At 43.5% G+C, this 27,861-nt stretch overlaps 1 long non-coding RNA gene across 1 annotated transcript; it reads right to left on the bottom strand.

The window, feature by feature from the left end:
* Positions 1 to 1,661: 1,661 nt before the first annotated feature.
* On the bottom strand, positions 1,662 to 2,991 carry LOC118366645 (uncharacterized). The gene is made up of 3 exons (XR_004821998.2): positions 2,696 to 2,991; positions 2,350 to 2,494; positions 1,662 to 1,885 (listed from the first exon to the last, which is right to left on the bottom strand). It is a non-coding gene; the product is annotated as an uncharacterized LOC118366645 (long non-coding RNA).
* Positions 2,992 to 27,861: the final 24,870 nt, after the last annotated feature.

Genomic DNA, 27,861 nt, shown 5'->3' on the forward strand with positions numbered 1-27,861 from the left:
TCCCCATTGCACACTCCCTCAAACCTTGAGACATCTGTGGCATTATGTTGTGACAAAACTGCACATTTTAGAATGTCACTTTATAATAAATAAATAAAATCACATAGCAAAGACAATGCAGGAGTGGCTTCGGGACAAGTCTCTGAATGTCCTTGAGTGGCCCAGCCAGAGCTCAGACTTGAACCCAATCAAACATCTCTGGAGAGACCAGAAAATAGCTATGCAGCGACGCTCCCCATTCAACCTGACAGGGCTTGAGAGGATCTGCAGAGAAGAATGGGAGAAACTCACCAAATACAGGTGTGCCAAGCTTGTAGCGTCATACCCAAGAACACTCAAGGCTGTAATCGCTGCCGAATGTGCTTCAACAAAGTACTAAGTAAATGGTCTGAATGTGATATTTCAATTTTCAATTTCTAATAAATTAGCAAACATTTCTAAAATGATTTTTGCTTTGTCATTATGGGTTTTGTGTCTAGGTTGATGAGGGGAAAAAACTATTTAATCCATTTTAGAATAAGGCTGTAACCTAACAAAATGTGGAAAACGTCAAGTGGTCTGAATTCTTTCCTGAAGGCACTTTATATAACAGGATATATTTTGAGATATGTGTGATACAGTAATGGCCCATATGTTCCTGACAGAGCATGTGAGCGGAGTTGAGCGGTTGGAGATCCTGCTCATCGCTCACGGAGCAGCGCTCCATGTCCTTTCCAACCCAACTCCTATTACCCGCTCCCTGCCACGCAGGAAATCAAATGCAACTCCAAATGTGCTCCATTTATTCAAATCACAATTTAACTAACATCCATCTATTTTTGTGACTACCTGGACCTTCCATTTGGTTTTGAAGTGTTTTTTATTTTTATTTCACCTTTATTTAACCAGGTAGGCTAGTTGGCCAGGTTGCAATTGGAAATAAGAACTTGTTCTCAACTGGCCTACCTGGTTAAATAAAGGGGAAATAAAAAAATAAATATACAAGTTTTTATTTTCCTATTGTTTACAGCTCAAAAGTTGAGGAAAGGTGAATGGGAACAATAATCATAACGGCATTCACTTGCAGATCGTGTTTATGTGTTTTTAGATAATTGGCATTAAAGGATAAAAAATGTCATAATTTGTATAAAATAAATGATAAAATCATTTGACAACCCTGTTCGTAAGCTTTTAAATTATATCAAACTCAACCGTTCATCTTTTCCAGTGATGAAGACATGGATATCACATGGTATGGTATACAACATGAGTCAACTGAATGTATTGGCATTCAGGTCCAAAAATCACTGATCACTTCATCCATAAGCAAACATGTATGGAAAGTTTAGTTTAAATCAGGAGGGATGCTATCAAAAAGTGATTGAATTCAAATGGATTTACCCAAAATAGAAAATAGAGCAAGAGATTACACACTCTTAGGGGAAAAAAAGAGTTTCAAAGGCGTTCTGTTGTTGTCCCCATAGAAGAACCCTTTTCGGGGGGGTTCTCTTATGGACAGCCGAATAGCCCTTTTTCGTTCTAGATAGTGTAGGAGTGTAGGAATGACATTCACATAAGGATCCAGACCTGAGTTCAAATATCTTTATAAGGGCACAAGGAGAGACCCAAATGCAGACACAGGAGGCAGATGGTAGAGCTCCAATATTTATTATACCAAAGGGAGGAGGCAAAGGCAGGTCGGGGACAGGCGAGAGTTTATAAACCAGGTCAGAGTCCAAACAGTACCAGACGATAGGCAGTCTCGAGGGCAGGCCAGGCAGAGGTCAGAAACCAGATCTGAGTCCGAAACAGTACAAGTGGATAGGCAGGCTGGTAGTCAGAACAGGCAGAGTGGTCAGGCAGGTAGGTACGGAGTCAGGACAGGCAAGGGTCGAAACCAGGAGGACTAGAAACAAACAGTGACTGGTTGAATTGGCAAACAAGACAAACTGGCACAGAGAGATAGGAAACACAGGGATATATACACCGGGGATAATAAGTGACACCTGGAGGGGGTGGAGACAATCACAAGGACAGGTGAATCAGATCAGGATGTGACAATCTCAGTTACTTTTACATACATTTCAAAGTAATTTTTTATTTCAAAAGACAAGTAGTTGAAAATTGGAATGTATTTGGAAATAGAAGTCAATCAAATGAAATTGTGACAGAATGTTTCTTACATTTAGTAACATTTTCAATCAAATTCAATGACATTACGGAAGATATCACTGTCATGTTTTTTCCATTGTGTGTGTCATCAAATGAAATTGCAGGTACATTTCCAGGGTTTTCTCAGAGAAAGGAATATAGTTCTGTCAAAAACAACATCTAGCTTACGAAGTGCTAAAAGTGCATGGAATCTCTTACTTGTTACATCCTGGTTCATAGAAGGTCAGGTGTAGGATACTCTACTGACGTTTCTAAAGGTCTGTGTGAACATCTGTTTAGGCATCTCTCTTGAGGCTGCTGTTGTACAGTGATGGATCAAGAGTGTAGCTATTGGCTTTCCTCTCTAGGTAAAAACAGCAATAACACACAAGATAGTGATTCTTATTAACATTCAAGTGAAAAGCAACAGAAGTAATGACTTAGGAGATAGGAAAGCTGTAGATGCAGACCACTGGACTACCATCAAGGGATTGTGGTTGGAATAAGGCAATTGAGTTATATGAATGATGAGTTAATTTCAGGGTAGTATAAACATATTTCCTACTGTGATTCCCCACTGTTTCCACCGTCATCCCTCTGTGATGATAAATTCATTTCAAAGTGGGCATAACATACTGAAATGGAATCTTCAAATGTTCTTTCGAAGCCCTGTATATGGATAAAAAACGGCACAAAATATGAGGGATATCATAAAGCTGTGAGATTATTGTAGGACATCTCAACTCCCGTATCAATACTGGGCCTACAGCAGCCTGTGGGACACTGACTGATGTAAACATATTTTTTTCCACTTGCCTAACACATCAGACTGTTATCATGGTTACCCCATGGATATTCAGTCTCAACAAGCCAGAATGTTGTACAAAACTACAGTACCAGTCAAAAGTACTACAGTACCAGTCACGCATGTACTCATTCAAGGGTTTTTCTTTATTTTTACTATTTTCTACAATGTAGAATAATAGTGAAGACATCAAAACGATGAAATAGCACATAGAATCATGAAGTAAACAAAAAAGTGTTAAACAAATCAAAATGTATTTTCATGTTTGAGATTCTTCCAAGTTGCCACCCTTTGCCTTGATGACAGCTTTGCACACTCATGGCATTTTCTTAGTATGTGTTATTTCATAGTTTTGATGTTTTCACTATTATTCTACAATGTACAATGAGTAGGTGTGTCCAAACATTTAACTGATACTGTATATTTGAACTTACCTTGCTGGTTGTCCATGCTGCTGGTACTTTTGACGGTAGGTAGTGAAGATAAAATGTCCACAGGAAAGTATTATTAACCAGACTTTTTGGGGGTGCCAGTCTGTGTATGGCTCTCTTGGCTTATATTTCCGGTTTGTATTTTCAATCTCCTGACACATTGCTCAATAGGCAAACAACAGTGATGTACAATGTGTTAACAACAGCCAAACATTATCAACCGAAGCAAGTTTCCTCAGAATCAGCTGGAAGTGCTTGCGTCTTAAAATCTGACAATGTTCGGTCTGTGGTTCGGTTACGCTTGGGCATTGTTAAATATTGTGCAAGCTTTTATGTCGAGTGTGAATTGTGTCAGTATTGAAAATACAAACCGGAAATACAAACGATAGAAATATATGAGACCAGCGTAATGAAAGTCGACCTAATATTACTTCCCTGTGGATACTTTGTCTCATAATAAAAACATCAGCGGACAACAGGTAAAGTAAGTTCAACTGAAGTTAATGCAACATTCTAACTTGCAATGGGCCTGTTCGAAAATGTTGAGCATAACATACATTTTAGAGAAGAGAGAGTAAGTCTTCCAGTCTCGAATTCTAAAAATAATTACTTTTCCACCAGCAGCTCAAGGGCACCTATAAATGTTTATGATCAGTGGCAAATTGAGCATTTCTTTACCAGTCCAACATCCTCCCCATGAGAGACATCCAGCATGTGCAGTTCGAACATTATTTCCTATTACTGAAAATGTGGCGGACATAGCGCACATGATGCACTGAAATGAAGAGAGAGGGGACGAGACAGAGAAGAGAGGATTGGAGTTAAGTGACCAAAAAAAAGAGGGATACTGGAAACAGGACTGCAATGTAGGAGCTGAAAGATAAAGAACGAGAGCTAGATAAAGAAATGTACAACTGGAGAGGAGCAGAGTTCATTTGGGAGAGCTGAAGGGATACAGGGATACTGACTCCCTTTGTTTGGCTCTGACGTAGTCATCCCATGCAGGTAAAATTGTTTGTTTGTTCGTCCCTTATTGAGCCTTCCAACAGGGTAACATTCTGAAACACCAGTGTAAATGAGTGTACATTATTCTGCACCCATGGCCTCCCACTGTGACATTATATTAATCCAATCCGTTACACTTCTCTCCTACCATTGCAGCATACCATCCCATGTAGCTCCACCACTTCACTCTCTCCTGCTGAATAATGGAGGCTACTGTAGGTGTGTGTCTGGCAAAGTATTGTGCTCCCAGGTACTGTCCAAGAGATTTGTGTTGTTTATGGTGCCATAAAACTAAGATGCTTAGCAGCAAACATTGAGAGTAGATACTGGGAAAGGAACAATTGCTCTTGAAACAATTGAGTTGTTAATCTTTCTCATTAGCTTTGTGAGATTCTCAGGGTATTAGTTCTCAGTCCAGTGAAAATGGGTTTGATGTTTTTATGGGTTTGATGTTACCAGTATTTTCTTCACTTATTTCTTGGCAACACTATGGGCCAACATGGTGTAATTGGGTGTTTTAGAAATGAACACAATAGATCAACTGAGAGCGGAATGGAGAGACCCCTTAAATGGCAGGTTATGTTGTTTCGAAATAGAGAGACAGCCATAATATGACACTTTAAATATCTCTATTCCTTTGAAATGTTTGTGAGTGTAATGTTTAATGTTTATTTTTGATTGTTTATTTCACTTTTGTTTATTATCTATTTCACTTGCTTTGGAAATGTAAACATATGTTTCCCATGCCAATAAAGCCCATTGACTTGAATTGAATTGAGTTGAGAGAGTGAGAGAGGCAGAATGGAGAGATTGAACCTCCTGACCTGTGTACACATTGTAGCTGGGCTCAGTATAAATAGTATAATGCATCATCTGTATGAACATGAATGAACCATTCAACACAAAACATTTCTTCAGACAAACCTAAATGTCCTGAACATTCCACTTTGAAGATATACTTCAGAAACATACCATAATGTGTACATGAATGCATAGGCCCTTCTGAAGCTTTGTCCTGGTTTCAGGGAGAGTCGTTACGGTGTTAGACGTCCAGGTGTTAATCTTAATTTGACCATTATTGTCACAGCAAAATAATCCAGCAGCAACAGGATTTTAACGTTTAGTCCATAATGTTGCTCGATCGGTGGTTAGGCTATTAGCTATCCAAAATTAGGCTACATGAAAGTGCAATACTATTAATATACTGTAACCATGTTAGTGCAGGTTTTCAGTGAATTTATGTCAATCATAAAGCTTGTCTGCATTTCCTGTGGCGCAGAAAATTCTCTGCATCAAAAGAGTGATCAAATTAAGATCATACATCTGTATATCTGCCTGGCTCTCTGTGTGCTATCTCAAGCTGTACCCTCCCTACCTGATCTGACAGTAATTGCAGAATGAGGTGCTGCTACTGTAGTACTTTCCCCTCTGGCAACATTTGACAGAACTGCAGAACATAGAGATTAAACAGAGAACAACACACGCATGTAGACACACACAATAGATACATCGCACATACACACACTACAAACACACAGACTTAGTCCTCCATTCTTGCCGTAGGGAAACTTCCCTATCACAGGTATAGAGCTGCATGTGAACAGACTTTACTGACAATTGAGTCCAAGTTAAGCGTACACTCAAAGAGGTGCATGTGAACAGTCTGTCTACATTCATAACGCTCACCTTGACCCTATTATGGGATCATGGAGATGGATGCTACAGACTGATTCAGAGGTGGCTGGACACAGGTAAGCTACCCCACGGTCATGACACAGTAGGCTGTATTTTGACAGGTGAATGATATGTTAAAGTTTGTGTGTTGTTCTCTGACCAACAAAATGTCTGAAGTACATTCACACAAAATAGAAATACTTAGAGAATATATTAAATATGTTTTCTCTCGGGCTGTTCGATTTTGCGAGAGTGCACATGAATGCTTCCTGAAGCAACAGAGTATACAAGTCGACGTGCAGTATGTCTCACTCACATGGCAACACTGCAACAGTAAAGCACACAGCTGGAGGTGGGAATTGGTCTTGTGAATTGAAATATATTTTTTTAAACTGACACGAACCATTAATATCAACATGATTCCGTTTTTCCTAAACTGCTTTTTAAAGAGCTCTGCGGTATGGAAAATTGGTTTTACCAGTTGTCAGAACGTTACGTGCGGTCTTCTGGGAGATTTTTGACTAGACTAGCAAACATGTCCAAATTAGCACGATGTGTGCCCAAAGCGGGTTAAAACATTGGACCCATGTAGGCTGCCCACATTGGGTCAATGTGCCTTTGCTCATTTGCTCCACATTGGCCCAAAGACAACCCTCACTTCAGCTAAAACAAAAATGGATTGGCTGCCTGTTACATTTGATCTTAAAGACAAAGTTGTTACTATCACATATATATATATATATATTTGCCAGAGAAACTACAGTTTCTCATATACCACATGCAATTATCAAAGTCCTTTACAGACTTCATTTTCACAATCTAATTTTTTGTTAACATCAGACAACGGAACACTAAAACTGGAACGATACACACAGTAATGGTTTCACAAAAAGACCTTGTGAAATTAAAACGGGGAAAAAAATGATTCCAAGGTAATTGGCTTTGAAGTTCCGACTTGAAGTTCCAATGGTGTCAGCAATTTTATTATTGTATTCCTTTTTAACTTAACAATATGAATTGGGGTATTTGTAAACCACGCCCGCAAATATGCTAATACACCCTCACCTCTACATTATGATATATCTGTGCTTGGTGTAGACTGGCCCATGTTGGGCTTGGTGTGGGCTGGCCTATGTTGGACTTGATGTGGGCTAGCCTGTGATGAGCTGGTGTAGGCTAGCCCGTGTTGGGCTTGGTGTGGGCTAGCCCGTGTTAGGCTTGGTTTGGGCTAGCCTGTGTTGGGCTGGTGTAGGCTGGCCCTTGTTGGGCTTGTTGTGGGCTAGCCTGTATTGGACTGGTGTGGGCTAGCCTGTGTTGGACTGGTGTGGGCTAGCCTGTGTTGGACTGGTGTGGGCTAGCCTGTGTTGGGCTTGGTGTGGGCTAGCCTGTATTGGGCTGGTGTAAAGTAGCCCATATTGGGCTGATTTGGGCTTGGTATGGGCTAGCCCGTTTTTGGCTTGCTGAGGGCTAGCCCGTGTGAGGCTGGTGTGGGATGGTGTGGGCTTGGTGTGAGCCACATCAGGAAGTCGCACCTTGGTCCCAGGTGTCCCAAACCATTATAAGTGATTAAATAGGATAGGGGTATATTGAGGTATCAAAAATTCCATATGAACCATGATTCAGTTTGTCCCAAATGTAATTTTAACAAGCTCTGCAGTGCAGACAGACCCCCCTGTGTAGTGAGCTTTCGTTCTGTAGTCCTTTCCCTGACCACATAGTTACTTCCATGGTTATCAACACAACAGCACCATTTATTATTATGATTATTATTATTTTACCTTTATTTAACTGGGCAAATCAGTTAAGAACAAATTCTTATTTACAATGACGACCTACCCCGGCCAAACCCGGACAACGCTGGGCCAATTGTGTGCCGGCCTATGGGACTCCCAATCACGGCCGGATGTGATGCAACCTGGATTGGTTGTCAATCATGGTTGTCAAGACAACAGCACATGATTTTGTTTCCTGTCAGTCTTTCCCCTAACATCCTTCCAGTCACCCCTGCTGCCTGTCTTCCTGAGTGTCTGTCTGTGGACCCCTCCTGGGCTTCCTCTTTCTGTACCGTTTCCACTGAGTGTTCTTCCATATGTGCTGCTGGTGACCACTGGCTTCTGACTAACACACACATACACTGGTGGTGAATCCTCCCCTGGCTGCTAAATAAGGTTGGGGTCACAAAACTCGAACAAGCTCTGGATTACTCATGGAAACATTATGACACACGTCTTCCCTCCTAAAAACAGCTATAGGGGACATTAATTAATTTAATCTAACTTTTACATAACCAGGTTGGGAAAAATTGGAATGACAACTTGTTATGCTGTAAACATGACTGAAACTGAACACAAATGTTAATCTTTGTACAAATGTAAATGTAAAGCAGATCTATGACGGCTTCCTCTCTGTAATCTGTATTTCATGATGATTATTCACCACCTCCTAAGACTAACCGGCAACATTTAAATCCATGAAGCTCCTGGGAAGCACCTCTGCATGATTACTCTGTAGATCTACTGTATGTGTATCCTCCGAAACACTATAAGGCTTGGTTATCTCAAATATAACACCCTAGCCTAGGGATAAGTCACAACTTCACATCTATTGGCAAAGAGTAGCTTGAGAAGGTTAAGTATGAGTATGATAAGACAGAATAAGGTTGTATTAAAGTCTATGTTAGAGGTGGAATGCCATGGCTTTATGTTCCACAAAAATGTGGAGGGATTTATTCAACACTTAAAAAGTATGCTACTGTGCACAGTGGTTACATTTAACATATAACTATCATGTGAATAGCACTGTGATGCTGTCAAGTTGTGGCAATGACATCATCTGGCCAGCTCTGGACTGCTCATCCTGTACCTTATAGCTACTGTAAATAGACACTAATCTAATTTGTCCTTATTAGGCCACATTTACAGTCTAGTTCTCATATAGATGAATCACACATTACACTACTCCCACTACTCCTCCTCATGATGAATTACTGCCTTCAGCTGTAACTTTGTGCTACCTGGCAGTTTCAACATTAGGTTGGCTGTTCACGCAATTTTTCTAACCATGTTTTTCCACAATGCCGTGCCTGATTTATGGAGACCACGCTACATTACCAGATCTAGCCTCTGGCTTCCAGACCTCAACACAAACTAAAACACCATGGCCTGACAGGACATTTTCCATGCAGCAAAGAGGAGGTAGAAACAACAATAAATGGTTTGGTGATGGAAAGACAAATACCTCCAATAACTATAACAGTTTTCATATTAATATTAAACCAACAGAACACGTTATTTCATCCGTAAGTGTAAAATAATGCACTGCAAATGAGAGTGGTGTTTTAGGCTTCCTTCCCTAGATCTACTATGATGGTCGTCATTATATATAATGTCAATTCCACTGCTGATAGCTGATCTCCCAGGACTGTATACTGTGATGTATTTAGGACTAATCACACTTATTAGGGCGGCAGGTAGCCTAGTGGTTAAGAGCATTGGGCCAGAAAGCGAAAGGTTGCTTGTTTAAATCCTGACCTGACTAGGTGAAAAGTCTGATGTGTCTGACTCTTGATTCACTAAAACTACATTCTAAATAAGCAGTAGTCTGAAGCTGAAAAATAAATGAAATTTCATGCACAGCAATGAATACCATCGTTTTCCAACACACAGCTTTGACCTACTACAGGACCTATTTTGGTCTATTGTACTTCAAACAATGTGTATGCAGTATGCGTAGGATTCAAACCTTCTCAGACATCCTAATTCATAATCTTAAATAATGGTGCCGGAGGAGATAGCTGCCGTTTTAAGAATCCGACGGCGAGTGGGTAACCCGCCTCTACCATCAGTCCTATTAGCCAACGTGAAATCATTGGATAATAAACTGGATGAGCTCCGACTATCCTATCAACGGAACATTAAAAACTGTAATATCTTATGTTTCACCGAGTCGTGGCTGAACAACAACAAGGATAACATACAGTTTCTGTGCATCAGCAAGATAGAACAGCTGTTTCTGGTAAGACAAGGAGTGGCGGTCTGTGTCTCTTTGTCAATAACAGCTGGTGCACGAAATCTAATATTAATGAAGTACATACATAGAACTCTATAGAGCCTGTCTCCATTCCTGATTTCTGTCATTGTTAGCTTACCTGTGTAATATTGGCATCTCAGAAACACTTGTTTTGCAAAAATGGTCCTGTTTTATAAATTGCTGTGCTGATCAATGGGCAGTTCATTACCTCTGTCAAATGAGTATGTAGCTTAAAGCTGTGTTTATTTGTATTTATTCCTGCAATAAAGATGGTGACGCTACAATAATACACATTTACAATAGGTCTATATCTAAAAATACATGCAGCCTAATGATGTATACAGTATATACATGATTTTAATAGCAGGACAATGTAAAGTCCATTACTCCTCTGAAAAGTATGAGTTTGAAGTACAATAGACAGGAAGGTAATTTTCTGTTAAGGGTGCATCATCCAACATTTCCACATGCAAAGACAGATTTTTTTGCAACCCAGTCTGCCATTCGCAGTGCTATTGCAACCTTTAATTTGGCTTCTCCCAAAAGGTCTGGTCCTTAATGGCACAAGTGATGTGCTTGCATAACTGCAAGGGTTGTTGCTTTAAACTCTGATCTGCTGGCTGTTGCCCTCCTAATAGCACAAATAATTTTTTTAACTAACTATTAAAGTAAGAATTAACCATGGATAGTCGACCTCATTGTCTGCAGTTTTAAGAAGGTGAATAGCTCAATTGATTGTGAGAGTCTTACATTGTAAAATATGACTCAATTCCTATTGAAAGGAAAGAAAATCTGTTTTAAGTCATTGACCTTTCACAGTATAACTCAGCCATAGAGAATAAACAAAGATATCCCCATGTACACTACAGCCGTGTCTTTCTTGTGCCTTTTAACTCTTTGTTCTAGCCTAAAACATTGCAGAGTTATGCATCCTATATAATTCATTAAAAATCCTACAATGTGATTTTCTGGATTTTTTTTCTCATTTTGTCTGTCATGGTAGAAGTGTACCTATGATGAAAATTACAGGCCTCTCTCATATTTTTAAGTGGGAGAACTTGCACAATTGGTGGCTGACTAAATACTTTTTTTGTCCCACTGTATGTACAATATAAGCCAGACAACACAGTTTTTAAATGTAAGCCTCTAAAATTGTTAGATCAATATCACAGGAGGTTAATTGGGGAGGATGGGCTCGTGGTATTGGCTGGAGTGGAATGAGTGAAATGGTATCAAATGCATCACACATGATTTCCATGTGTTTAACGCCATTTCCATTTGCTCAGTTCCAGCCATTATAATGAGCCGTTCTCCCCTCAACAGCCTCCACTGATCAATATATCCACAAGCAACCGGGTGAGAGTGAGTGGTCAATTATCTACAACATTGAACCAATCTGTGTTTAAAGAGACACTGTGACTTGAACCCAACAAGCCATGGCTTCCCTTCGAGGAAAAGACAAAGAAAAACTTATAGATGCAAATGAGAGCAACGAACAGCTAAAGGATATCCAGGGAAACATAGCTAAAATGCTCTCCATGCTCCCCAAAACAAAGTCTTTCGTGTCTGATATGCATATACAGGGTGGGCGCATGGACGAACAGGACAGCAAAATTGGCAAAGGTGCAAACTTTAGAAGATGAACTGGACCAGCAAGAAAACAGAATGAGACAAAAAAACATGAGAATATTGTCCCTACTGGAAGATGATGAAGAAGGAGACCTTTCTAGCTATGTGATCAAGCTTAGTTGTGCTTGGGGCCTCCACTCATTCCATGTCAGTCTCTTGGAGGATCCACTCTCCCCAAGTAGACCCCCACCAGCAACTATACTTTAATTACATTTATAAGGTAATACAAACTGACCACAGTACTTAAGTGGCAGTCTCTATATATTTAAAATGACATAATCCACATTTTTTTTGGAGCTTAAAAGGGGTGCACAAAGGAGAGTTTATTTTGTTATTTTTTTATTTAAATGTCTGTTCAGCCCAATGCCCTAAAATGTGTATATAATAACTATGCATAGCGCCTCAAGTACAAAGATGTTAGCAGCCTTTTGCCTTATGTTTATTTTGTTACGTTGTTTTTTTTATTTAAATGTCTGTTCAGCCTATTGCGGACAGTCTGACATTGATGGATGCCAGGTAGCTGTTGTTATCCTGTACCTGTCCAACAGGTGTGATGTTATAATACACGTGTATATAATAACTATGTACTGTATTTATTAGGGATGCACCGATATGACCTTTTAGGCCGACACCGATATCCAATATTCTCCTTGCTAAAAATCTGGTACCGATATAAAACACTTTAGCAGCCTTTTAAGCATTCTAGTACAGTTAAATTGTTAAAACACACACACACACACACACACACACACACACACACACACACACACACACACACACACACACACACACACACACACACACAAACACTGACTAAAAAGTTATTTTGTTGCCATTTACGTATGTCCAGATTACCAGTAAAACATAATCAAAATTTATTTCTTTCACTTACTTGCTGTGCTGTTTGTTGTTCATTTGTTTGTCGTTTCATTCTCAACCAGGATTTCATCATACATGTCAAGCAGTGAAGTTTCAGCTTTGTCTGTCCGTGGCCTCTTTTCCTCGGTGGGCACTGTCATTGTGTCCACTTCCATCTTGTCCAGCTGTGTCTGTAACATTTCACGTAAACCCTGTTTCTTGTCTGCATCGAAGTAGTGGTCCTTGTACCTATCATCGAGCATGGTGACGACACAGTAAAGAGGCTCAGAGAGAATGCCACCGAAGTGCTTGTTCACAGCCTTTAGTACAGTACTTTTCTAAGTTAACCCCACGGTCTGTGTCAGCAGATTGGTTGAGCAGGCATTTCAGTACCATGACAGTGGGTATCACGTCTGCTGCAGATGCAGTTGATGAGCTTATTTCTCGAGTCAGTTGTTCATGTTTCCATGTTTCAAACATGTTCTCAAATGCCATTGAAATGGCAGCAGTGGAATGAGAACCAGTACTTTCTTGAGCATGCAATACGGCTTTCCTCAGTACAAAATCCTCAACCCACTGTGCTGTCAGATTCAGCATTGTCATGGGGCTGCAATCACTTGTCCAATGTCAGTTGTGAAGCTAATAGCAGTGACGCCCATAGCAAGTAGCTCATGGATGTGAGTTTCAACAATACTGTGTAACTCCGGGAAGGTCAACATCTGAAAAACATTTCCTAGTTTCCTGAATTTCCGCCTGACTGACGTGCCCAAGGTAAACTGCCTGTTACTGAGACCCAGAAGTCGGGATATGCATTTAATTCATAGCATTGGATAGAAAACACTTTGAAGTTTCTAAAACTGTTCAAATAATGTCTGAGACTATAACAGAATTGATATGGCAGGTGAAAATCTGAAGAAAAACCAACCGGGAAATAATAAAAAGAAATTGAGGTACCAGGCTCTTATAATGGAAACTTATTATTCCTATGTAATTCCGGCTCCCAGATTGCAATTCCTATGGCTTACACCAGATGTCAACAGTCTTTATTCAAGGTTTCAGGCTTGTTTCTTGAAATACTAGGAAGAATTTGGAGTTTTCGGCGTGCGGTGAAGAGGGCTTACTTCGCTCACGTACTAATTTTACTTTCCTATTGAACATACTACTTTCCGTATGAAATATTATAGTGTATTTACAGTTGTTTGACTTGTTTGGACGAAGTTTAGCGGTAGCTGTTTTGGACTCCTTTGTCTGCATGTTGAACGTGTGTATTACTGAAATCGATGGTGCCAACTAAATAAGTTTTTTTGGATATAAAGAAAGATTTTATCTAAAAAAAACAACCATTCATGTTATAGCTTATAGCCCTTGGGATTGCAAACAGTGGAAGATCTTCAAAAGTAAGTGATTTATTTAATCGCCATTTGTGATTTTATGAAGCCTGTGGTGGTTGAAAAATATGTTGATGTGGGGCGCTGTCCTCAGACAATCGCATGGTATGCTTTCGCTGTAAAGCCTATTGTAAATCGGACAACACAGCTGGATTAACAAGAATTTAAGCTTTGAAATGATACAAGACACTTGCATGTTCATGAATTTTTAATATTATGATTATTTATTTGAATTGTGCACCCTCCAATTTCACCGGATGTTGTTGGCTGGTGTCCCGCTAGCGGGACGCCTATCCCTGAGAAGCTCTTAGGAATGCTGTGTTGCACGTGTAGCACTATATTTTCCGTGCCATCATTACGTAATCTAAAATCAAATCAAATCAATTGTTATTAGTCACATGCGCCGAATACAACAGGTTACAGTGAAATGCTTACTTATGAGCCCCTAACCAACAGTGCAGTTTCAAAAAAATACAGATAAGAGTAAGAGATAAAAGTAACAAGTAATTTTTTAAAAAGCAATATATACAGGGGGGTACTGGTACAGAGTCAATGTGCGGTGGCACCAGTTAGTTGTATGTATGTACATGTAGGTAGAGTTATTAAAGTGACTATGTGCAGAGGGGGGAGCAATGCAAATAGTCTGGGTAGCCATTTGAGTAGATGTTCAGGAGTCTTATGGCTTGGAAGTAGGAGCTGTTTAGAAGCCTCTTGGACCTAGACGTGGTGCTCCGGTACCGCTTGCAATGCGGTAGCAGAGAGAACAGTCCATGACTAGGGTGGCTGGAGTCGTTGACCATTTTTAGGGCCTTCCTCTGACACCGCCTGGTATAGAGGTCCTGGATGGCAGGAAGCTTGGCCCCTGTGATGTACTGGCCCGTACGCACTACAGAGGGTAGTGCCTTAAGGTCGGAGGCCGAGCAGTTGCCATACCAGGCAGTGATGCAACCAGTCAGGATGCTCTCGATGGTGCAGCTGTAGAGCCTTTTGAGGATCAGAGGACCCATCCCAAATATTTTCAGTCTCCTGAGGGGGAATAGGTTTTGTTGTGCCTGCTTCATGACTGTCTTGGTGTGCTTGGACCATGTAAGATTGTTGGTGATGTGGACAGCAGTTTGTGCTAGGAGAGCAGTCCTGTAGCTTAGCATCTGCTTCATCTGACCACTTTTTTTTGATCGAGTCAAAAGCAGGTGCTTCCTGCTTTAATTTTTTCTTGTAAGCAGGGATCAGGAGGATGGAATAATGGTTGGATTTGCCAAATGGAGGGTGAGGGAGTGGTTTGTATGCATCTCTGTGTGTGGAGTATAGGTGGTCCAGAGTTATTTTCCCTCTGGTTGCACGTTTAAGATGTTGATAGAAATGTAGTAAAATGGATTTAAGTTTCCCTGCATTAAAGTTCCCGGGTACCAGGAGCACCACCTCTGGGTGAGCGTTAACTTGTTTGCTTATGGCGGAATATAGCTCATTCAATGCTATCCTAGTGCCAACCTCTGACTGACGTGGTATGTAAACAGCTACAAAGAAAACAGATGAGAACTCTCTTGGTAGGTCTGCAGCTTATCATGATATAGTCTACCTCAGGCGAGCAATAGCTCAAGACTTCCTTAGATATCATGCACCAGCTGTTATTTACAAAAATACATAGTCCGCCGCCCCTTGTCTTACCAGACCCCGCTATTCTTTTTTTCAATGTATTTTTAATTTTACCCTGTTTTCTCCCCAATTTTGTGGTATTCAATTGTTTAGTAGCTACTATCTTGTCTCATCGCTACAACTCCCGTACGGGCTCGGGAGAGACGAAGGTTGAAAGTCATGCGTCCTCCGATACACAACCCAACCAAGCCGCACTGCTTCTTAACACAGCGCTCATCCAACCCGGAAGCCAGCCGCACCAATGTGTTGGAGGGAACACCGTGCACCTGGCAACCATGGTTAGCGCACACTGTGCCCGGCCCGCCACAGGAGTCGCTGGTGCGCGATGAGACAAGGATATCCCTACTGGCCAACCCTAGGCCAATTGTGCGTCGCCCCACGGACCTCCCGGTCGTGGCAGGTTACGACAGAGCCTGGTCCCGAACCCTGGGTACAGCACCCTTAACCACTGCGCCACCCGGGAGGCCCCCAGACCCCGCTATTCTATCCTGCTAGTACATCGTATAACCAGCCAGCTGTAGGTTGATATTGTCGTTGTTTAGCCACAACTCCATGAAGCATAAGATGTTACAGTTTTTAATGTCCCGTTGGTAGTTTAATCTTCCCCGTAACGTGTCGATTGTATTGTCCAAAGATTGCATGTTTGGTAGCAGAATTGTGGGAAGTGGGGGTTTATTCGTTCGCCTCCGAATTCTCAAAAGGCAGCCCAGCTCTCCGGCTTCTCTTTCTCATCCTCCTCTTCACGTCTGTTCCAAGGAAGCCGTATATCCTCCGCCTCAGGCTCATCAGAGTCGTGAAAGAAAAAAAGTATTCAGCTAGTCCGTGGTTAGAAATCGCAGTCCTGATGTCTAGAAGTTATTTCCGGTCATAAGAGATGGTAGCGGCAACATTATAAACAAAATTTGTAAAAAAAAAATAAGTTACAAACAAATCGGTTGGGGGCACGTAAAACGTCTGCCTTCTGTTCCGGCACCATCTGTTGAAAAACATATTTCCAAAAATGCACTAGACAATTTAGTCAAAAATGCGTCATTTAATGATATCGGATCATGTCATGTTTGCATGTCAGCACCAACAATTTTAGGATGAAACAGTCAGAGGTCACCAACCGCAACATAGCTTCAGAGTGTAAATCAGGTAGAAAGTTGTGTCAGCATCGAGTAATTGTCTCTGGCCCCCTCCCAGTTATGGGGAGTGATGAGCTCTACAGCAGAGTTTCACAACTCAATCGCTGGTTGGAAACTGTTGAAAATTGTTTTCTGCCCCTCCCAAAACATATAATTTCTAGATAATTGGCCCACTTTCTGGGACTCACCTACAAACAGGACCAAGTCTGGCCTGCTGAGGAGTGACAGACTCCATCTTATCTATGAACAGGTCTCTAACTCCTCTAGCTCCACAATGAGATTGTTGGCCAGCCAGCCTGCCAGCTTAGTGGAGTCTGCCACTAGCACAGTCAGTGTAGTCAGCTCAGCTATCCCCATTGAGACCGTGTCTGTGCCTCGATCTAGGTTGGGCAAAATTAAACATGGCAGTGTTCACCTTAGCAATCTCACTGGAATAAAGACCTCCTCCATTCCTGTCATTATTGAAAGAGATTGTGATATCTCACATCTCAAAATAGGGCCACTTAATGTTAGATCCCTCACTTCCAAGGCAGTTTTCGTCAATTAACTAATTACTTACCATAATCTTGATGTGATTGGCCTGACTGAAACATGGCTTAAGCCTGCTGAATTTACTGTGTTAAATGTGGCCTGTCCTCTTGGTTACACTTGTGACCATATCCCCCACGCGGAGGTGTTGCTAACATTTACTATAGCAAATTTCAATACATTTTTTTAAAGTCATGAAATCTATGCAGCCTACTCAATCACTTTTTATAGCTACAGTTTACAGGCCTCCTGGGCCGTATACAGAGTTCCTCACTAGTTCCCTGAATTCCTATCGGACCTTGAAGTCATGGCAGATAAACATTTTAGTGACTTTAATATTCACATGGAAAAGTCCAAAGATCCACTCCAAAAGGCTTTCGGAGCCATCATCGACTCAGTGGGTTTTGTTCAACGTCTCCAGACCTACTCACTGTCAAAGTCCTACTCTGGACCTAGTTTTGTCCCGTGGAATAAATATTGTGGATCTTAATGTTTTTCCTCATAATCCTAGACTATCGGACCACCAATTTATTACATTTGCAATCGCAACAAATAATCTGCTTAGACACCAACCAAGGATCATCAAAAGCTGTGCTATAAATTCTCAGCCCAACCAAAAGATTCCTAGTTGCCCTTCCAGACTACCTCCACCTACCCAAGTACATCAGAGTACAAAAATCAGTTAACCACCTAACTGAGGAACTCAATTTAACCTTGCGCAATACCCTAGATGTAGTCACACCACTAAAAACAAAACATTTATCATAAGAAACTAGATCCCTGGTATACAGAAAATACCCGAGCTCTGAAGCAAGCTTCCAGAAAATTGGAGCGGAAATGGAGCTCCACCAAACTGGAAGTCTTCCAACTAGCTTGGAAAGATAGTACCGCGCAATATCAAAGAGCCCTCACTTGTCATGGTTTTCTTTCTCCTCTTCCTCTAAAGAGGAGGTGTAGCAGGGATCGGACAAAAATGCAGCGTGGTTATTTTTGTACATCTTTAATGAAGATGATAAATGAACAATATACAAAACAAGAAATGCGCAAAACCAAAAACAGCCCTATTTTTATAAAAATAATTTATTATCTTTAATACCATTCATTCTTTACAACTCATAATTTACATACATACTCAAATACTGGTATTTTAATTAAACTAATTAAACTAAGCATAAACCCCAAACAAAACCTCAGGGGAGCATCTTCCCTCCCCGTCACCCTACAAAATACCTTTCCCTATCTCCCCGTCCCTAATCTATCCTCTTACAAATCTAAATGACACCCAGCCCTAAACCCCCCTTCCACCTCTCCCGAGCAGCATGCTGCCCCCACTTCCTCTCCACCCTCTTCATCCTCCCCCTCAAATCTCCTTCCACCCTCCTCACTATCCCTTCCACCTCCCAATCTCTCCCTGTCTTCACCATGTTCTGCCTTGATTCCCACAGCCCCCGTTTAAAGAGACTCATGAGAAGCCAGAGCAGAAACCTGTCCCTATCCGTCCCTCTCGCTCTCCCTACACCCCTCTCTAACCTGGCCCACGTCAATACAAAATCCCCCTTTACCAAACCTAACAACACCCGTGCCCTAGCCCATACTACTCCGGCAAAAGGCACAGTCCCAAAAGACATGGCGCACAGTCTCCTCCCTGCCACAAGAGGATCTTGGACAGGTGGGGGATTGCACCAAACTATACCGGTACAAGATGGAACGTACCGGCAAACACTTATGAAGGCTCAACCAATTCAGGTCCTTGAGCCTGTTGTCCAGACTCCGCGCCTGCACTCCCTCCCAGACCACTTCCGAGATGCCCACTACAGGCGCCGGACTCCCTGCCTTTCTGACCTCCTCGTACAGGTGCCTATGATCTAAACCTACTCGGGCAACTTCAACCTCAGGGTGCGCAAGCAGCCACTTGGCAGCATGACCAAAGTGCCACGGCAGCTGTTCCGCCCGAGGACCCGTGTTAGACCACACCATTATGCTTCTCGCCTGATACGAGAAAAACACCCGCAGGAGGTAACCGGACGGGTGTATCACTGGCTGAGCAAGCTCCGTTAACAAGAAAGAAACAAAAATTGTGTCCAGCTTGAGGGGGAAATGTGGTACCCCCTACCTCCCCTCCCCGATACAGATCCCCCTGGCGACCCACTCGCACCTGAACTGAAACACAAGCCTCACTAGAGGCCTTCTCAGACAAGCCGGCAATGGTAGATGTATGCCAAATACAAAAGAGACGGCAACACATCCACCTTTAGGACCAGGACTTTGCCCATAAAAGACAAATACCTAGCTTTCCACATTGCTAGCTTCCTCTGTACCACTGCGATACGCATGTTCCAGTTTAGCGCCGCTGAGCCGGAGGTCTCAAAATGGACCCCGAGAATCCTCAGGGCCCCCTCACAGAGAGATAACCCCCCAGGCACATCCGTTCTACCGCGCCATCTTCCGAAAAACTTGACGGAAGACTTTGCATGGTTCAGAACTGCTCCCGACGCTCGGGTGAAATCCCCAAAGATGGCAAGGGACCTTGTCAGGCACGAGTCCTTGCACAACAGCAAGGAAGTGTCGTCGGCGTACTGCGTCATCTTAACACGCAGCCCACCACTTCCAGGGATCAGCAAACCTTCCACCCCTGTGTCTGCCCTAATGGCAGCCCCCAGAGGCTCCATGTACAGAACGAAGAGGAGAGCCGAGAGTGGGCACCCCTGCCTGACCCGAGACGAGAGGTCAAAAACGTCACCCAAGTGACTATTTACACTAACTCGGCACCCCGCTCCGACATATAATGTACGAATCCATCCTATAAACTTCTCCCCAAATCCTAATCAACCTAACACTCTGAATAAAAAGGATCTATTCACGCGATCGAAGGCTTTCACCTGATCTAGCGCTGCTACCATTAAAGGCAGTCCTCTATCTTCAACCCAAGCGATGGAGTCCCTGATTAACTGTAGGTTCCATCTAATAGAGCGGCCCTCTACCCCGCACGTCTGATCCTCATGAACGACGTAGGGAAGGGCTGTGCGCAACCGGTCTGCTAAAACCTTTGCAAGTAGCTTGTAATCTACACACAGCATGGTCAACAGCCGCCAGTTGCCAAGGTCTGTTACTTCCCCCTTCTTATATAAAAGTGACAGCACACCAACAGCCATTGATCCCCCCCGGGACCCCCGTCTCAAGGATGGCCTTCAAGACTTAGAGGACCACTGGTCCAAGTATACCCCAAAACTTGAGATAAAACTCAGCCGGCAGCCCATCCATCCCAGGCACCTTCCCTTTTCCCATCCTGCTAAGAGCGCTCTCAACCTCTTCTAGTGAGATCTGGGCCTCCATCACTTCTCTAATGTCCTCCAGCAACCGTCTGGACACATTTCCCTGCTCTACATCTATTTCCCTTTCCTTAAATAAACCTTGGAAATGATCAGTTGTCACCCTGACCATATCCTCTGGTTCTCTAACTATACTACAATTTTCTTCCCTAACACCATGCATTACCTTCCTACTCTGTCTTGCCCTAACCAACTTAAAGAACATAGCAGAACAAGTCTCATTATGTTCTAGAAAGCCACTATGCACACGCTCCAGGAAAGCTCGAGCCTTCCGCTCCTGCAACTCCCTAAGCTGCGCCTTTAGGGTTGCGGATCTCTCCCAGTCAAACGACCCGCCGAGGTTGCCTGCCTCGTATTCGAGTTCAATTAACCTTTGGATACGATCCACCTCCCTCCTCTCCTCCCTTTTTTTCCTCTTGCAACACCCTATTATAAAAGCCCTAATCCTCACCTTAACTAATTCCCACCACTCTAACACCCCCTCGCACATGGACCGGAGGCCCTCAAGCCTCCAAAAGAAACCATAAAACCCGTCAACAAAAGCCTGCTCCTCCAGCACATCCCGATCTAGCTTCCAGTACCCCCTACCAATGAGGCAGACTGGCGACCCCACCTGCAGGAGCACCCCGTCGTGATCCGAAAAGAAAACAGGCAACAGCCGCCCAGACAACTTACCCAAAGACCTGGGTACAAAAATATAGTCGAGCCTCCGCTCAACCCCCCTGGAGTTGCGCCATGTAGGACCGTCCATTTTCGGAGTAGTGTGCAGACCACCATCTACCAGACCATGGCAAGCCATTAGCCTGGCAATGGCGCCCGCACTGCTATCCCCCCCTCTTCCTAAATCTGTATTAAAATCCCCCCCGATCACTAATTTCCTATTTGTGACACACAGGGGCGTCAGACAGTCCACCATCTCCCTCCTGTCTGCCACCACCTGTGGCCCATACACCACCACTAATCTAAATTTGCAATCCCTTATCATGACATCCACCCCTATAACCCTCCCCTGCATTACCACAAAAGAATCCTCCACTTTTACCTCCCTGTGCCCACACAAAATCCCTACCCCCGATGAGTGCACCCCCCCAACACCCCAAACTGACTCCCCCTTGTCCCACTCCCTCTTAAACCTACTAACATCCCCTCCATCCCTCAGGTGAACCTCCTGTAAAAAACAAAAATCAAACCCCACACCCTCCAAATAACTAAAAACCGCCGTCCTCTTAACAAAATCCCTTAAACCCCTTACATTTAAACTAACAAAAGTAAAATTAGACTCCATGAAAAAATAAAAACATGTAATACACTCAAATTCTAAACCCAGACAGAAAAAAAAAACAGGAGACTCACCCGATGCTCCCCTGCTCCATATCTACCGGTGAGAACACCATCCGTAATCCCGACATCCCCCCCTCTTCCTCCATCACACCATCTCAGGATGCAGGAATAGTGTTTGGCTCCGGGGTGCCCTGCACCCTGGGTCTACTCCCACAATCCTCCCCCTCCCCAGTGTTGCAGCTGGTTTGGAAAAAAATTGTCCCCAAACAAAAAACTCCCCACCTCCTCCTGTACCCAGTCCTGAGTCTTGTTAGGTGTGTCCCCACCCAACAGAAGTTGAGGGCCTGGGGAAACCAGCAGCAACCCAGAGGTTTCTCCCACCCCCATCACTCTCTTGGCCATCCCCTCCCCCTCACTGTCGGCCAATCGCACCCTCCTCTTCATTCTCTTCTTTGGTGATGGTGGCAGTGGAGAGATACCACCCCCCCCGCCAGCTCCTCCACCATACCCCTCATCTCTTCCACCAGGGCACTTTCCCCCCAGTCCACTTGCTCTTCCACCGTCTCCTTCTCCACCACTCCTCCCTCACTTTCTTCTCTCTCATGCTCCTCCACTCGGTTGCCTTCTTCCGCCGCTTTTCCTGGTTCTCCTACTCCCGTGCCTTCCGTTTCCTTCTCTCTTCCATCCGCCGCTTCTTGCTCCTCCTCCTTCCTTGTGGCCTTCCCCTCTGGACCTGTACTCTGGTCATGAGGCGTGCTTCCTTCCCCTCCTCTTCTTCCCCCATCCCCCGCTCCTGCTCCCCCCCAGCCGCAGACGCATATGACCTCTGACGGGCCGGGCACCTCCGCCACAAGTGTGCTGACGAGCCACACCCATGGCACGTCTTAGGCTTGTCACAATCCCTCGCCTCGTGATCCTCAGATGCGCAAAATCTGCATTTTCTTGTACTGCACGAGGCGAATATGTGACCGTAGGCCATACAGCGCCTGCAAAATTGGGGCTGACGTACATAAAACAACGTCCCCCTGTCAGCCCCTAGGGAGAACATAGCAGGAGGATGGAGGTAGCCACCATGTCCCTTTGGGTCCTCTCTGAGGAGGGCCTGGAAGCCTCTCCTCCCATTCCAAAACTCAGTCTTTGAGGTGCCTTGCTGAGGAGACGTTATCCATGTATCTCCCCAGGAAAGCCCTCACCTCTTTGTCCTTAACGTAAAGGTTGTAAATGTTGACAGTTACAACCCTAAAGTTATTCTTCGCCAGGCTTGTTATTTCGTAGTGGCACATCGGCCTCTCACCTCCCACTGCTCTTGCCCTTCTCAGGATATCATCGTGTTTTTCCTCTGTATATAGTGCCACGTCGTATGCTCCCTCCAACGAGTTGCCTTGGAAACAAAACACGTCCTTCACCGTCAGCTTTAGAATCCCCATCAATATTATCCTTCCAAAAGATTCCCGTCCTAAAGGCTCCAACTCCTTTTCCTTCCAAGCAAACCGAATCGTGTTGGCCAGACCAATCCCAGGGACCGACCGTGTTGATGTATTTAGCACCATCTCCGCAAGGAGAATGGCGCTCGTTCTCTTCTTCCAAAACAAGTAAAAAAGAAAAAACAAAGTGACCGAGCCTATCTGGTGAAACTACACAGAGACAGGAACAATCACCCACAAAACCCAACACAAAACAGGCTACCTAAATATGGCTCCCAATCAGAGACAATGACTGACACCTGCCTCTGATTGAGAACCACATCAGGCCCAAACACAGAAACAGACAAACAAGAAATCCAACATAGAATGCCCACTCAGATCACACCCTGACCAAACAAAACATAGAACATACAAAGCAAACTATGGTCAGGGTGTGACATCACTGCAGCTCGATCATCCTATCTTTTCAACTTAATCAAGGAGAATAAGAACAATCCTAAATCTATTTTTGATACTGTCGCAAAGCTAACTAAAAAGCATTCCCCAAGGTAGGATGGCTTTCACTTCAGCAGTGATAAATTCATAAACTTCTTTGACAAAAATTACGGACTCCTCTTTAAATCTGTGTATTTCTCCTAAACTCAGTTGTCCTGAGTCTGCACAACACTGCCAGGAACTAGAATCAAGGGAGACACTCAAGTTTTTTAATCCTATATCTCATGACACATTCATGAAAATAGTTATGGCCTCCAAACCTTCCAGCTGCATACTGGACCCTATTCCAACTAAACTACTGAAAGAGCTGCTTCCTGTGCTTGGCCCTCCTACGCTGAACATAATAAACGGCTCCCTATCCACTGGATGTGTACCAAACTCACTAAAAGTGGCAGTAATAAAGCCACTCTTGAAAAAGCCAAACATTGACTCAGAAAATATTAAAAACTGTTGGCCTATATCGAATCTCCCATTCCTCAGCGGCGTCTGGTAAGACAAGGTTGCGGTCTATGTATTTTTGTAAATAACAGCTGGTGCACAATATCTAAGGACGTCTCGAGCTATTTCTCGCTTGAGGTAGAGTATTTCATGATAAGCTGTAGACCACACTACCTACCAAGAGAGTTTTCATCTGTATTCTTCATAGCTGTTTACATACCACCACAGTCAGAGGCTGACACTAAGACAGCATTAAATGAGCTGTATTCCGCCATAAGCAAACAAGATAATGCTCACCCAGAGGCGGCACTCCTAGTAGCCGGGGACATTAATGCAGGGAAACTTAAATCCGTTTTACAAAATTTCTATCAGCATGTTAAATGTGCAACCAGAGGGAAAAGAACTCTGGACCACCTATACTCCACACACAGAGATGCATACATAGTCCTCACCCTCGCCCTCATTTGGAAAATCCGACCATAATTCTATCCTCCTGATTCCTGCTTACATGCAAAAATTAAAGCAGGAAGCACCAGTGACTAGATTAATAAAAAAGTGGTCAGATGAAGCAGCTACAGGATTGTTTTGCTAGCACAGACTGGAATATGATCTGGGATTCCTCCGATGGCATTGAAGAGTACACCACATCAGTCATTGGCTTCATCAATAACTGCATCGATGATGTCGTCACCACAGTGACCGTACCCCAACCAGAAGCTATGGATTACAGGCAGCATCCACACTGAGCTAAAGGCTAGAGCTGCCACTTAAAAGGGGAAGGACTCTAACCTGGAAACTTCTAAGAAATCCCACTATGCCCTCATATGAACCATCAAACAGGCAAATCGTTAATACAGGACTAAGAAAGAAATCGTACTACACCGGCTCTGACTCTCGTCGGATGTGGCAGGGCTTGCGAACCATTACAGACTACAAAGGAAAGCACAGCCGAGAGCTGCCCAGTGACAAGAGTCTACCAGACAAGCTACACTACTTCTATGCTCGCTTCGAGGCAAATAACACTGAAACATGCATGAGAGCACCAGCTGTTCCGGAAGACTGTGTGATAACACGCTCCGCAGCCAATGTGAGTCAGACCTTTAAACAGGTCAACATTCACAAGGCCACAGGGCCAGACGAGGACGTGTACTGTGACCATGTGCTGACCAACTGGCAATTGTCTTCACTGACATTTTCAACCTCTCCATGTCCGAGTATGTAATACCAACATGTTTTAAGCAGACCCCCATAGTTCCTGTGCCCAAGAACACTAAGGCAACCTGCCTAAATGACTACCGACCCGTAGCACTCATGTCTGTAGCCATGAAGTGCTTTGAAAACGTGGTCATGGCTCACATTAACACATCATCCCAGAAACACTAGACCCACTCCAATTTGCATACCGCCACAACAGATCCACAGATGATGCAATCTCTATTGCTCTCCACACTTCCCTTTCCCACCTGGACAAAAGGAACACCTATGTGAGAATGCTATTCATTTACTACAGCTCAGCGTTCAACACCATAGTGCCCTCAAAGCTCCTCACTAAGCTAAGGACCCTGGGACTAAACACCTCCCTTTGCAACTGGATCCTGGACTTCCTGACAGGCCGCCCCCAGGTGGTAAGGGTAGGTAACAACACATCCGCCACGCTGATCCTCAACACAGGGGCCCCTCAGGGGTGTGTTCCCCTCCTGTACTCCCTGTTCACTCATGACTACATGGCCAAGTATGACTCCAACACCATCATTAATTTTGCAGATGACACAACCGACAATGACGAGACAGCCTATAGGGAGGAGGTCAGAGACCTGGCCGTGTGGTGCCAGGACAACAGCCTCTCCCTCAACGTCATCAAGACAAAGGAGATGATTGTGGACTGCAGGAAAAAGAGGAACGAGCATGCCCCCATTCTCATCAACGGGGCTGCAGTGGAGCAGCTTGAGAGCTTCAAGTTCCTTGGTGTCCACATCACCAACAAACTAAGATCCTCAGATCCTCAAAAGGTTCTACTGCTGCACCATCGAGAGCATCCTGACTGATTGCATCACTGCCTGGTATGGCAAATGCCTGACCTCTGACCACAAGACACTACAGAGGGTAGTGCGTATGGCCCACTTCATCACTGGGTCCAAGCTTCCAGGACCTCTATACCAGGCGGTGTCAGAGGAAGGGCCTAAAAATTGTCGAAGACTCCAGCCACTCTAGTCATAGATTGTTCTCTCTGCTACCGCACGGCAAGTGAAACCAGAGTGCCAAGACTAGGTCTCAGAGGCTTCTAAACAGCTTCTACCCCCAAGCCATAAGACTCCTGAACATCTAGTCAAATGGCTACCCAGACTATTTGCATTGACCCCCTCCCCTCTTTACACCACTGCTACTCTCAGTTGTCATCTATGTATAGTCACTTTAATAACTCTATCTACATGTACATACTACATCAACTAACCGGTGACCCCGCACATTGACTCTGTATCGGTACCCCCCTGTATATAGTCTCGCTATTGTTATTTTACTGCTGCTCTTTAATTACTTGTTACTTTTATCTCTTATTCTTATCCATATTTTTTAAATCTGCGTTGTTGGTTATGGGCTTGTAAGTAAGCATTTCACTCTAAGGTCTACTCTACACCTGTTGTATTTGGTGCATGTGACTAATCAAATTTGATTTAATTTGATTCCCCCCAACATTTACCTGTTGTGCAGTATCTCACTGCCTTCCTGAAGACAAACAATGTATACAAAACGCTTCAGTCTGGTTTTAAACCCCATCATAGCACTGAGACTGCACTCGGGAAGGTGGTAAATTACCTTTTAACGGCGTCAGACCAAGGCTCTGCATCTGTCCTTGTGCTCCTAGACCTTAATGCTGCTTCTGACACCATCGATCACCACATTCTTTTGGAGAAATTGGAAACCCAAATTGGTCTACATGGACAAGTTCTAGCCTGGTTTAGATCTTATCTGTTGGAAATATATCAGTTTGTCTCTGTGGATGTTTTGTCCTCTGACAAATTAACTGTACGTTTTGGTGTTCCTCAAGGTTCCGTTTTAGGACCACTATTGTTTTCACTATATATTTTACCCCTTGGTGATGTCATTGGGAATCATAATGTTAACTTTCACTACTATGCGGACGATACACAGCTGTACATTTTGATGAAACATGGTGAAGCCCCGAAATTGCCCTCCCTGGAAGCCTGTATTTCAGACATAATGAAGTGGATGGTGGCAATTATTGTTACTTTTAAACTCGGACAAAACAGAGATGATAGTTCTAGGTCCCAAGAAAAAAAGAGATCTTCTGTTGGATCTGACAATTCATTTTGATGGTTGTACAGTCGTCTCAAATTAAACTGTGGAGGACCTCGGTGTTACTCTGGACCCTAATCTCTCAGAGGGTAATGACAGAGGGTAATGTACATTAGGTCTGATGAGGGAATGTGAACCAGGTGTGTGGGAAAACAAGACAACAACAAATGAAAAATGAAAGGTGGAGCGGCGATGGCTAGAATCAAATCAAATCAAATGTATTTTCATATAGCCCTTCGTACATCAGCTGATATCTCAAAGTGCCAGAAACCCAGCCTAAAACCCCAAACAGCAAACAATGCAGGTGTAAAAGCACGGTGGC

Source organism: Oncorhynchus keta, chromosome 34 (genome assembly GCF_023373465.1).
Source record: "Oncorhynchus keta strain PuntledgeMale-10-30-2019 chromosome 34, Oket_V2, whole genome shotgun sequence".
Taxonomy (NCBI): domain Eukaryota; kingdom Metazoa; phylum Chordata; class Actinopteri; order Salmoniformes; family Salmonidae; genus Oncorhynchus; species Oncorhynchus keta.